The sequence below is a fragment of the Ambystoma mexicanum genome, chromosome 7q (assembly GCF_040938575.1).
Source record: "Ambystoma mexicanum isolate Mex_15411 chromosome 7q, UKY_AmexF1_1, whole genome shotgun sequence".
Lineage (NCBI taxonomy): Eukaryota > Metazoa > Chordata > Amphibia > Caudata > Ambystomatidae > Ambystoma > Ambystoma mexicanum.
Window position 1 is genome coordinate 345,911,193 of NC_090941.1, and position 13,609 is coordinate 345,924,801.

A 13,609-nucleotide genomic window follows, 5' to 3' on the forward strand; every position below is an offset into this window, starting at 1 on the left:
AAGGTACATTTGATACAGCCAGGATATAATGAATATAATAAATTAAGAAACAGAAATGTTTTACTGTTGTTCAGCAGTTATAGCTTCTTATCTATTGGTTATTTTTAGTGTTGATGGTTGTGGTACACAGAGAAAGTGTTTCATAACAAGAAGGGAAATGGGAACCTTTGTTTGAAAATTCAAAATATATGGCAGTGGTTGGCTCCTGAAGAATGTTCAGCACCTGTTGGACCAAAGAACAGAAACATGTAATGTCGAGCAAGGGGGGGGGGGGTTGATATATATTACATGGCCTCGGTAGCGGCCATGTAGTTATGGTTAAGTTGCTAAACCAATAGGAAGAGCACTTATTGGGTGGCTTATAACTTCAGTCCCCCTGGACAAATCCTCACTAAAATTTGCAAAAAATGTTTGGTGAGGTTTGGTCAAGGGGATGACGGGGGTGGATGACGGGGGTGGTGAGAGGGGGCAAAGTTATAAGGGGGTTCCAATTTGTTTTTTTTTCCATAGACTGAATGGAGAAAACATCTGCTCACGCCTACAGCCCAAACCGCTGGACAGGTTTTTCACAAAATCTGCGGCAGGAGTGGTGGCTTGGTACCAAAAACTTGCTTTTTGTAAATTTGGTGGAAATCGTCCAATATTCTTTTTTTAAAATGACCAAAAAGTAGGTCCCAAAAAATCAGTGATATACAAATGTCCGCTCCACGGACACAGTTCCCTCTTCGCTATGCGGACAGGATACCGATTGGACAGTGGGCCTGTGTCTTGTCCGCAGACAGGACACGTGTTCACTGATTGGTTGTAGTGCAGCGTGAGGTGCGTCACATTTTCCCGATGCGCCTGCAATGTTGGATCCGAAAACATACGCAGACATCGCAGCATGGAACAGAGCAGAAATCTAATTTTGGGGAGTGTGTTGGTGTGGAAGAGTGGCTGGAGAGCGTGGGGGATAGAGAGATGGGTCAAATACTGTATTTGTTTAGGTAGGAGATGGCCGTGATGTGATCGCGCTGTCCGTGGACATTGCGGTTGTCCATGGACGTACTTAACACTGGGCGCACTACTGGTTATTTTTACTATACTATGATGTTGGTTTTGTTTAAATATTGGTAAAGCAGGCGCTCTGTTACCAGTGAAGTTAAGCTTCTCCTCCAAACGCATGTTTTCTAGACTCCATCAATCTTCAGGGAGGCTGTGTTTCTTTGCTGTTTCAGGTGTGTCTTCATTTCCCTTTCAGGTGTAGCAGGTTAATTGCCTCTAAAGATTCTGGTACTTGTATTTTTCACACTTAATTTTTCTTGCAAGTGGCTGGAAACAACTCCCTCCATAGCACAAATCTTCCCCTTGATGGGGGGGGAGCCATGGTTGTGGCTCTCCATTGTAAGGCATAATGGCCCTGCTGCTGCTGCCTTTTGAGCCCGGGCTCCTGGAACAATGTTTAAATATTGGTAAGGCAGGTGCTCTGTTACCAGTCAAGTTAAGCTTCTCCTCCAAACGCACTTGCAAGAAAAATTAAGTGCGAAAAATACAAGTACCAGAATCCTGAGAGTCAATTACCTTGCCACACCTGAAAAGGAAATGAAGATACACCTGAAAAAGCAAAGAAACACAGCCTCCCGGAAGATTGACAACTTGCGTTTGGAGGAGAAGCTAATGCAGGAAAACTTGACTGGCAACCGAGCGCCTGCCTTGTCACATATTTTTTAAACATGATGTTGGTTTTGGGTAGTTAGTAGAGCATTGGGTGAAGAGGGTATGTATTGAAGAGTTTGTGCATTGGTTGTAAATATTGTTTTCAAATGTTAATTGAAGTGGATAGGTTTTGAGGTGGTTGTGTTATGTTTTTGGGTTGTGGTCATTTGGCAGGTGTTTGCTTCCATGGGTGTGTTATGCTGTGGTGGTTTTGGCCAGGGCCTATAGTCTTGGGTGCCTGGCCAAAAGCACCCAAGACTCTAGGCCCTGGCCACAACCACCGCAGCATAACACACCTTGTCACCAAACATTTTGACTGTGGTATGTTGGCTGCTTAGGGGATATGTTTTCAAAACTCTGTGTACTGATTAGCAGTAGTGTAATAGTGTTTATAGCATAGTGAGATGATGTGTGTTATTTGGTTTGTTAGATTGTGTTCAGAATGTTGGTATTGAACATTCTAGGCATTTCGGGTTGTATTTATTGGTCAGGTGTTCATTTGCATGGGTGTGTTATGTTGCAGCATAACACACCTTGTTAGCAAACATTTTGACAGTAGTATGTTCGCTGCTTTGGGGTTCGGGATATGTTTTCAAAAGTTTGTGTACTGATTGGCAGTAGTGCAATAGTGTTTATAGGATAGTGAGATGGTGTGTGTTAGTTGGTTTGTTGGATTGTGTTCAGAGTGTTGGTATTGAAGACTCTAGGCATTTTGCGTTGTATTTATTGGTCAGGTGGTTGTTTGCATGGGTGTGTTATGATGTGGTGTTTGTGAGTCCAATCATTATATACTTACTATTCACTTTGTTGAGGCTGTATGAAGAGTTTTGGCCAGGCCATGCAGTTAAGACTGTAGGGGTTGGCCACAAGCACTGCAGCATAAAATACCCATGGAAGGAAACATTTTGGATTGTGGTCTATGGTCAGATGTTTGCTTGAATGGGTGTGTTATGCTGCAGTGTTTGGGAGTCTAATCATTATATACGTATTGTTTGCCTTTTGTGGTTGTTTGCAGTTTTTTCATGGGTAATTGGAGCAGACATTCTTTTTCAATCTCTGTGATAAAAGAAAAGATCACATGTTAGTGTAGGTAGTTAGTGTAGGTAGTTTATACTGAGTTATTGCATTTCTGTATTTTGTCGACTCTCATAGTTATTACTTTAGAAGTACTATAGTTCAAACCAGTGTACTGTGTAATTTGCTCATTTCCCGTGTTTGTTCATTAAATCATTGGGTCTGTGGGAAAAAAAAATCCATGGTGGATTAAAAAAAAACTTTCTACGTTATGGTACAATATATTTCTTTCGTTGGTTTTAATAGGAGAAATTGAAAAGCTGTGTATTTTTTGGTTTGGAAGTGGTGGTAGCATTGTTGCAATTACATACCACTTGGTGTATTCTAATTGTTTATTTCTTGTTGCATTTTAGTGGTATTCATTTATCTGTTTGTTTGTTGCAGAATTTTGGGGCAGTATTACATTTTGGTTTTAAGAATATTAAATTAGCGTTTACAAGATTTGCTGGTAATTTCTGTTTTAGAGTAATGGTTGTATCATTACATTCGAACCATTCACAATTCTTTTTTATATATGCAGTTTAGTGACCTGCATTGGTTGTGGCTCCTGCATGGAAGATTATACCTACTGTTGTGAAGGTTTTCTTACCAAGTGATACTTGTCCATGTGTGAATCCAGTTAGCTTGCAGTTGTTTTTGGTACCATCTGCCTTGTAACGTAAAAGCATTACTATTACATATTTACTATGTGTCTGTATTTGCAAGGTGGAGCGATTATCTGAATTGCAGGTAGTAGATAATCTGCCATGGTTTGCATTTTGAACAAGTTACTTAAATGGAATGGATTCACAGTTAGGTATGGATACATACATAAAGCATTCATTAGGGACTTGTTCTTGTGCCACATGGCTGCAAAGAGCGCATGTATGTTTCCACATGTATGAAATCTGGAAGATTTCATGTATAGGTATGTTTTTGTTTGTCAGTACTCGTAATAAGTAAACATTCTTGTGGATCTTCTTGTGTGTTTATAGTAAATTTCACCATTCCAACACAGTAGTCCAATTCCTGCCTTTTTCCAGAAACACTGTAAGTGTTGTCAGGATTGTTGGTTGCATTTCTGTGAAGGACTAACATTTGCAAACACAATAGGTCTGTCCCGTTAAAGTAAATGTTTTCAATAATTGGTGGCAATTGGAAGATAATATTGATTGCTACATTTGCATAGCAATTTACACCAGTTGTATTTGACATTTTATTCATTTATTTTTATTTATTTTTATTTTGTTGTCCTTGTTTGGTTGTGGTCATTGATGAAGTATTAGCTCCTTTTAATTTCTTTGGAGGAATTGCTGTGAGATCCTGCATAATTTGAGTTGGAAATAAATTTATTTTACAAACTTTTGCTTTTTGAGGAACAGGATAGGTTTTCAGATGGGGGTAGAGTGAACACAGTCTATTGTATTCTAGAATGCAAGGAACATCAGTGTTTACTTTACTTGCATCAAAGTTGATTAGAAATAGACCCTCAAGTGTACGTAAGCGTGATAGTGCTACGTAGCTCATGTCTTCTTTAAAGACTGAGTTCCAAATATCTAACAATGCTTTATCTAGGGTAAGACCTTGTGATTTGTGAATGGTGAATGTGTATGCTAGAATTAGAGAAAATTGTTCTCTGCGTACAAACATGTCTTTGAAAAAAAGGAAGCAGGCTGTTTTGCGTCTTATCCTTTTAACTTCTGATAGTTTGTCAAAGAGAATATTGACAAACTGAATGTTGGTGTCACTTGGGCGTGTTTGAAATCCAACAACTGGACCGAGTGCTCCATTAACTAGTCGGTGGTCCACATCAAGGTTACGTTTAAGCATTACTCTACAGTTTAAAGATCATTTTAATATTTTCTTCAAACCAGCTATGTTAGAGATAAAGTTTTTTAAGGTATTTATACTTGTTGTGGCTTGTTCACACATGGGCAGTGTCATACCATGCACGTCCAGTTTGTCTGTGGAGCAAATTTGAACTATTGCTTGCAATTCTTTTTTCAACATTGTTTCATTGAATTGTGAACAGCTTTCAGGAGTTGGCATCATGGTTATACAGTTTACATTTTTGTGTGCTCATTTTTCCATGACATCAGTACCACATGACTTACAGCCATAGAGTGCATGGATATGCCTAGTTTTTAATATAGATTGTGCTTCTTGAGATAGTACACCAACTCTAACACTTTTTTAAATGTTGGTGTATGTGAGGTCTGCAGACTGACTCATGTTTTCAGTTAATTCTTTTTATTGGAAAGCTTGCCAAAGGTTGACATTTCCTATGCTGCCAAGCGTTTTATGACATAGTTTGTGCTCTAAGGTTTTAAAAGTAGGTTCACCTTTAACTGGTGTTAATTGAAGAAGATCTCTGAAAACTATAATGTGTTTTCCTCCAAATAGTTTGTCAAATTCTGTTTTCAGCACCTCTTGTAATCTGAGGTGAATGAAGGCTAAGTTTAGATTGGAAACCATGCTTACCTCATCTATTAGCAGCATTTTCATTTGTTTGAAAACTCTGCATAGTTCCATTGCAGCTTCTGGAGAAAGTTTGTAATAATCTAATTTGTTTTGGTGTTCTACTGGAAGGAGTAGTAATGGGTATAAAGTGACACTGCCTATGCTGTAGGCAGCTAAACCTATGGGTGCAGTTACAAAAATGAACAGTTTGTTGTTTGTCAATTGTTGGAGGAACTTGCTGATGATTTTGATTTAGAATGTTTTCTTTGAACCAGCTTGACCACTCACGTATAGCAGTATCGGTTTGTAGTCTTGACAGGTACAATTATTTGTTTCATGCTGTACACCATGTTCAATTTGTTTTGTTATTTCTAGGAAAATGCTACGCTGCTCATTGTTTAGTTGAGATTTTACCAGAGCAAAGTCGTCTGTTAATTGCTCATACTGACACATGGTGTTTTCTACTTCAATCATGGCTAATTATGCCTCATTTGCTATTAGTGGCTTTCCAAGTGGTTCTTGACTTCCTGTTACAGAAGGTTGACTGCTGTCGGGAGCGGCCACATCTAGTTGTGCCTGGAGTTCTTCTTCTTGTTGCTGTTCATTGTGGAACATTGTTTTATATTGTGTAAAGTTTGTGTCTGTTATAGTGCTTTCATTTGCTTTGAAAGTGTCTTCGTAGGAGTCAAAGGTATCTAATAAATCTTCTTCTTTTCTCCATGGTTTAAAAAGTTGTAGCAGGGATATGTAATGCAGTTCTTTATGTTGAGGAGTTTTTAATGACAATTTCATATGATTAATTAAGCTTTGTTTGGTAAGTTTCACTAAGCTGCCTTCACAATTCTCCACTCTGTATCTACCTTTCTTTTCATCTGGTTGTATATTATTTGTGTATGTGAAGTTTTGGGCGACGTGGTATAGAAACATAATTTCCAAAGTGGTACTCTTGTTTGGGTAGTATGTGTTCAGTAATTTGTTTTTCAAAATGTCTTGGCTGTTGGGATCATTTTTGGCTATTGTTTCGATGTCTTCGATGTCTTCATATGATTTGAGAACTCTTTTTTCTAGATTTAGCAGGACCAAGGCTTTGCCATACTATATTTTCCGATTTTCCATACAAACCAGTACCAGTTAAGTGGTCTGCAGCTTCATAGCAGCCACATTCTGTATGGGACAGTATTTTTATGCCTAAACTGTACAATTTCTGTGATAGTGTGTTGTCAGATGATATGTCATACCAGAGGTCTTTGAGCTCTGTTTTTTTTAATTAAGTAGGCTGTGACATATTGTGCAACTGCATTGGAATTGTCTGCAATGTACTGCACATCTATATTTGGTTTCCATAGGAGGGCAATGATTGCATTGTAATCACTGATGTATTTTGATACTTCTGATCTTTTTATGTAATATGTGTTCTTGGGTGATTTACCTTTGACACTATGTCTAACTGATGAAATGAAGTTGTTTACTTGACCTGTTGTTCAAACTGGTCTAGGGAAACCAAAGTGGCATTTGGTGTAGTATTTCCCTCTGTTTTTATATTTGCAGCAGCAATACTTCCCACATTTGTGTCTTTGAAATTGTAAAATGTGTGCATGAAGGTCACTATAGGCCTCATTACGAGGTTGGAGATAGCCATGGCGCTATTAGTGCCATGGCTGCCTCCAAACCCGTTCCGACTCCGCCCTGGTGAATGGAGCAATTACCGGTCCATTCCAAGGTTGGCAGGACCGGTAATTCCCCATTCACCACGGCCCATCCCCATTCCCATTTGAGCCCCCATAGTGCTCAATGGGAATGGGGAAGGTGCTAATAACAGTACCGCAAACTGTGGTACCGTTATTAGCTCCAGAGTCCCTTTGCGGTTCCCGTCCTTAACACCTGGAAAAACCAAGCATTAAGGGAGGACCCACAAAGGAACTCATAGTAGGGCGGTAAGGGATTACCGGCACCTGTCCCCTTACTGGAGCCGGTAATCCCTTACCGCCTGCCTCGTAATGAGGCCCTATGTGTCGTTTGTGAAAGGATTTCACAAGTGACATATTTTTGGATAAACTGCAAAACAGTGGCATCACTGTCATGACCAAATTTAGTAGCATTTGGTAATCCACAAAAGCATGTGGGTGTGTGGTGCTCCTCTGGTTTGTTATGCTGTTCTCCAAAAGCAGTGTTGCACTTCTCCGAGGGAAGGAACAGTTTTATTACAAATGAAGTGTAGCATAGCACTGAAGTGATGATGGAAATATCTTGATATATTTACAGGATCTAGAGAGCAGAGTTCTCCTGGTGTTTTTATTTCAAAATGTGTTTTGTTTTTGTTTCCTATGCATAGGAAATTGTGTAAGTCTTCCGATGCATATTCTGCACAACTTAATGTCACAAACCAAGTGGGTGGGCCAAGTTTTCTTATCATACAGCGTACATCTGCATGGCGTGCATGTTTGCTAAATGATTTGTAATGCTTGACTGTAAAACTTCATCTTTTTCTTGCACTTTTTGTAGTAATTGCTGACATATTTTGAAAATTGGTACCCAATTTGAATGTGTGTGCAACTCCGTAGCATAGAGTTGCTAGTGTACTTTCAAAGAGAAGGTGGAATATGTATTCCACGTTTGTCTGAATCTGGGGTCTTCAGAATACATTTGTAAAGAGCGGTATTCTGATGCTGTTATTTGTGTGGGTCTTTCATCGTACCTTCCTTTTTTTCCAGTAAGAAAGAGTAGAGGAAAGGCTTGTGCTTCTATACTTTTTTGCCCATATGCTGATTGGAGATCCTTTGGCTTGTCGCATTTGGTATGTTTTCAGTGCATAAACTATGAAGTCTTTAGCGTGTAATGGGTGAATTGGGTGAATTGTATAATGGTCTAAAATATTGGATTCTGTAGTAGGATCTAGAAGTTGAAATTGACCAGTTCCTGATGAGACTTGAGTTATTCTGGTGGTTTCTCTCAGGTTTTCTTCAATATTTATTTATTTGTAGTATTCATTGTTGTCTTTTAGATATTGCAGAGCTTCTCTAACTTTATGTAAGTCCACAAAATGTTGCCACATTTTTTTGTCTTTTGTAGGTACCCCATTTACTAAGATAGTCAAAGATTGATCTATTGGACGTTGCACTCCCAGAGTGTGTACATTTTCTTTGAGATCTAACGGCAAATAAACTACTTTGCCACAAATGCCTTTCAGTAATTCAGAGGGAGGTAGTTTTGGTTGTTGTCAAGTTTTGCAGACGATTAAGGGGTTAGTAATTTCGTATTTGTTTTCTGCTATAAGATAGAGTGCTAATTGGAACCACTTGGATTCTTCATTGCCTTCTATTTTGTACATTATATCTACAGTTTTTGTGCTATTCTTATAAAAAGTCCTGCGGCCACACACACACACATGGTTTGGTACTTCAGCAGATGTGCTTTTAAACGTTTTTGTTTCTTTTTTGTATGTGAGTAATAGAAGGTTTCTATCTGTAAAGTTGTTGCTAGTCTGTTCTAAATCTATTGGATTTTGTAAGTGGCTTTCACTTCCAAAATATTTTCTCTGGACATGCTTTATTTCTTTGAGTAGTTGTTTGACTATATAATGTAGAAGATTGTTATTTAAATTGGCTAGTGCTAAAGCAGGACTTTTGACATAGTACAGTTTATGAACCAGATTTCTTATAGTTGAATGGTGTGTTGCTATCATTTTGATATGGTGGAGGTGCTTTTGCAAATAGGTCCAGAAATGCAGGCTAATTAATATCCTTGTTGTCCTGTGTATTTTTGCACTGGACAGGAGTCCATAGTGTGTAATAGTTTTATTTTCAGTTTGCCTTTGTCTTTCACATACTGATTTAGGAACTGGTGTAAAGATGTGAACGTTTTTTGCTTATGTTACACATTGATGTGCACGGCTATTTGTAGACTGGATGCATTCCTTCAGTGGAATGGAGAGTTGATACTAAGTTTTCTGGGCATATTTTTGTGAGCAGCGTTTCTTGTTCCTTTTTATTAAGTTTTCCATACCCTCCTCCACTGCTATGTATGGCAATTGGGTTTCTTTGCTTTTGTTTGTATGCTTCTTCATTGAAATATGGTTCTGTGCCGGTGGTGTGACTCCACTCACCTCCACAGATGTTTGTCAAGCTATATTTGTTGATATTCTGTTTATCGAGAAGTCTTTTTTGTAGTTCAGTAGTTAGTTTTGTTAATGGTTTTATTCTGTTTAAAACTAAAATAAATAATTTCCTTTTGAGAAGGATTGTACTGTCTATGAAAGCACCAAGGATTCATTTTCCACAGTAGGTTTTACTGGTTGTGCATTTTCTCTTGTATGTTTCTCTTGTATTTATAAGGTTCTGAAGGACTCTGTGGCAGAACATTTTTTGTAAAATTTTGTTTTTGTTATGCTTACTTGTGGCTACATCGAGATTTATAGGTGCAGTGTTAGCACTAGTGGTAGCTGCAGTCTTTCTGTTTAGTTTTACATTTTGAAAGAGGAGGCAAAGTGTCTTTACTGGAAACTGCTTTTGTTTCATTTAGTGACTGTATTAGCTGTTTTGTTTGAACTTTTTGTTGAAATTCTGTTAGAGGAGGATGCTTATTTTGTAAAATTTTATTTTGTTTTGCTCTACTTCTACGTAGCTTTCTACAGAGTTGCTTTTTGGTAGGCATTCTTTGGTGTCTGTTGGAGAAAAAAGAAAGTGTGGGTTGGGACGATGTGCAATGTATGTGCACATTGTGCATGAGTGTCTGAGTATGATGGTTGACATGTATGTAGACGTGTGTGATTGTGCAATGGGCTGTTACTTCAGGTTGGGAAGGCTATTCACATATTTGTGTGTTACTATACTGGTGTTCAGATGACAATACAAAGTGTGCACCTACTGAGGGGCAATCAGTAATACTGAATCTAATGCTGCAGGGCTAATACTATTGTTGTTCTTCAATACTAGAATTCTACAGTGTTTGAGTAAGAGTTAGAACATTATGGTAGTATTGCACTTACTTTGTTGGATGCAAAGAGTAGGTTTCTTCTGAGTTCTGGTTCGTACTTCCGACGCTGCTGGTTTTCAGGAGAATGGTCTTCATTGCAATTGTGAAAGAAAGAAGTTAGTACATATGTGTGTTAATAGCACTGTTGTTAATGTTGACATGTATTTGTTTGTTTTTGCAGTAATAGTGCTTTCTGATAATTGTGCATAGCATGTTGATGCAGTTTCCTTTGTCTAGTGCATTCTGCATATTTTACTTAGAATCTGTCAGTTGAACTTGAATTAGAAATGATTACAATAGTAATCACACAGAGCACACTTGGATTTTTAAGGCATTGTTATTTGATGTTAGGAGAAAGGAGAAATAACTATACTTTTCTTGCTACTTATACAGTGTAAATGACAGGAACTCTGGTCAAAAGCATGCAATGTATGTATTTACAATGCAGGGTATCTTCTACTTACCCTGGATAAGTAGTAACAATGTTGTGCTGCATTTCTTTCATCTGCTATGATCAAGTGTCACTTTAATGGAGTGTGTTTTACAAGTTTTCATTTACCCATATCAAAACCCAGAACAGGAAACCATTCATTGCATGCATTTGAATATGGTTGTTGCCATTTACAATCATACTGTTATTTCTCCCATCTTTTAACATGAAATGAAACTTTGTTAGATAGCTGTGTGTGTTGTGTTTGATTACTATTGCACACATTTCTAAAGGAAGTTAAAATGATAGATTATATGTAAAATCACCAGAATGTATAGAAAGGAAATTGTATGTACATCATATGCACTATAATGCATGAAATGCTATTATGCTTGAAATGTGGATAAATAGGTGGCAGTGGTTACACAAATAACAGAATGAATGAAGAAAATAACAGTTTGCACATTACAATTAGTAATATGGGTAAATGAAAATTTGGAGTGCACACAGCTTTGCAACTGACACTTGATCATAGCAGATGGGAGAATTGATAGTACTTTTTTACAAGTTATAAAGGGTAAGTGGAAGTTACCCTGTTTACATGCATTTATACTAGAGCTGTACATGTAGTGTGCACAAAATATTCATATCTGTAGTTTGTGTTTATGTATGTGTATGTGCATGAATCTACAAGCAGAAATCTTGGAGAGTTTTATAGTAGTTGTTGCTGTAGGTGCTTTGCAATCACAGCAGAATTGTACTCAGAGTGATCAAGAGTACATCTAAAGTAGTGACCTGTGATGATGGAGTACAATGTAGAGTTCTTGGATGTGATTAGTGGATGGTTGTGTGACTGCTTAACAGTAGCCAATGAGGGAATGGTGTGAGAGTGAAGTGGAAAGGGTAGAAGGGCTTCCCTAGTGTTACGTGCTCCGCAGACACCGCGACTGTTCGCAGACAGGGCGTGCCACATCCGGGGTTTTTCAGCAAATCCAGCATGGAAAGGGGACTGTAGGGATTAGCCAATCAGTTGCTGAAGTTGTTCTTTGCAGGAAGAGAGGGTGTGTGTGTAGTGAAGATGGTAGATGTGAAGAAAGTGAGGGTGTTGGTTGTTGGAGATTTATTTGTAGATGGTTTAGAGAGGTATGCTGGGCTCACTATTTAAATTTTAATTCCCCACTCTCAGATTTTACAATTTGTCCGCAGACACTGCAGTTGTGTGCGGACAGCGCGTATTACATGTAGGGATTTTGAGGCTGAGAGCCATGCAACTTAGACTGTGCAGGGCGATGGATTGGTCAGTAAGGTTTACTGGGTGTGATGTGTAAGGAGAGACTTTGGCAGAAAGTCTATTTCTGAGAGGAGATCAAGTAGCTATGGTTGTGTCTTTTGGAACGCAGATTGTCTGGATTTTGGATGATTGGTGGATAAATTGGTTGGAGCTGCATACAGATCGCTGTGTAGTGGCTGCACATCTTGGATTCTCTCATGTGGATGTGCATTGGCATGGAGTGCGTGGAATGAAGTGGCTGGATTTGGTACCTCTTTGTGCTACTTTGGTGACACAGTGTCATCCAGACATTATTATTATTCATTGTGGAGGGAACAGTTTAGGACATGTCTCTGGAATCTCATTGCAATTTGCAATGAAAAAAGGACTAGGGAAAGTCATGGACATGTTTCCAGTAATTATTTCTTGTATTGCGCAGAGACAACTTTGGCTGCGTTCTTCTTCATTTGGTCTACAAATGGAGATAGCGATGAGCATTGTCAACAAGGCTGTTTGTGCCTTTTTGAGAGATTTTGGCATGTCCTCTTTTCACAATGAAAATATTATGTTTTGTAATACACCGATTTTTTACAGAGATGGAGTACATTTTACTTATGCTGGGAATCAAATTTTTCTGTGAAATATACAAAATGCATTGCCTGCGAGGCAGCTGAAGGGATGTGCTGCCCCACTGGAGTGCCTCTTGTAGTGGCAGGAGCAGAAATGGAGGATGCTACAGAGCAACTCCACCTACTATGTTTATCGCAGGGGACAACCCTATGAACAGCACCAGCATAGAACGACCTTAGGTTTCGCTTCATGGAGATAGTACCATAACTGTACATACCTGGTTTGCCATGACTGAGCACCAACTGGCACTCAGTACAGCGCACCTTGTTTGCACAAGCTTTCGACACTCCTTCAAGAGTGGCAAACAACCTCCACACCAAAGATTCACGGTGGCTGCTAGTAGTAGGGACTACCACTACCTCATCCTCGTCATCCTCTTCATCCGCCTCTGCATCCTCACACATGTTCCCCTCTCCAGGCCCTTGCGAAATTGGCGGTGCTGGTGGAGGGGGTGGGGTGGTGCTGAAGCTGAGGCAGTAATAGCAGGAGCAGTTATGTATGCCATCAGGAAGGTTATAGTAGTCAGTAACCATGAATCAGAATCAGCAGGAACCTGCACCAATAGTTAGGAATGACAGTGAATGTCAATATAAGTCAAAGTGGCAGTGCTCTTTAGGTAATCCAAAAGCAGAATAAGGAGGACCTCTGGGGTGTAGCCTTTTAAAGGGGTGCTGGTGCACCCTTCGCAGACAGCCATGCTGTCCACGAACATTTCAAACACCATAAAGGGTTCAAAAAGTCCAAAAAATCTGGATCACTAGGGACATGTACAAAGGGTGAAGTTTCACAGAAAAATATTTTGGATTGATCAAAAAGATACTTTTTGTGTGTCCGGGAACCCGGACTGTGTTCGCGAACAAGGACCCACGGTTATCGTGGGTGTGGTCACATGATGACATTGCGGAGACGTTCGTGAATGGGACGGGTGTCCGTAGGACACCAAATGCACGGGGTCGGTTGTATGCATGTGTGTGGGTGTTCTACTGACAGTGTTCATGTCTCCGAAATAATTAAAAGTGTGACACACGTGTTGCGGACAGTTACTGACAGGCGCGATGTCCGTAGGACCCGAGGGTGTGATACACATGCGTGCAGGTGTT

General features: G+C 39.3%; 1 protein-coding gene across 1 annotated transcript in view; it reads left to right on the forward strand.

The window, feature by feature from the left end:
• The window catches only part of KLHL1 (kelch like family member 1), a 1,778,891-nt gene that overhangs the window by 1,181,421 nt on the left and 583,861 nt on the right, over positions 1 to 13,609 (forward strand). The gene's annotated exons all lie outside the window — the stretch shown is intronic.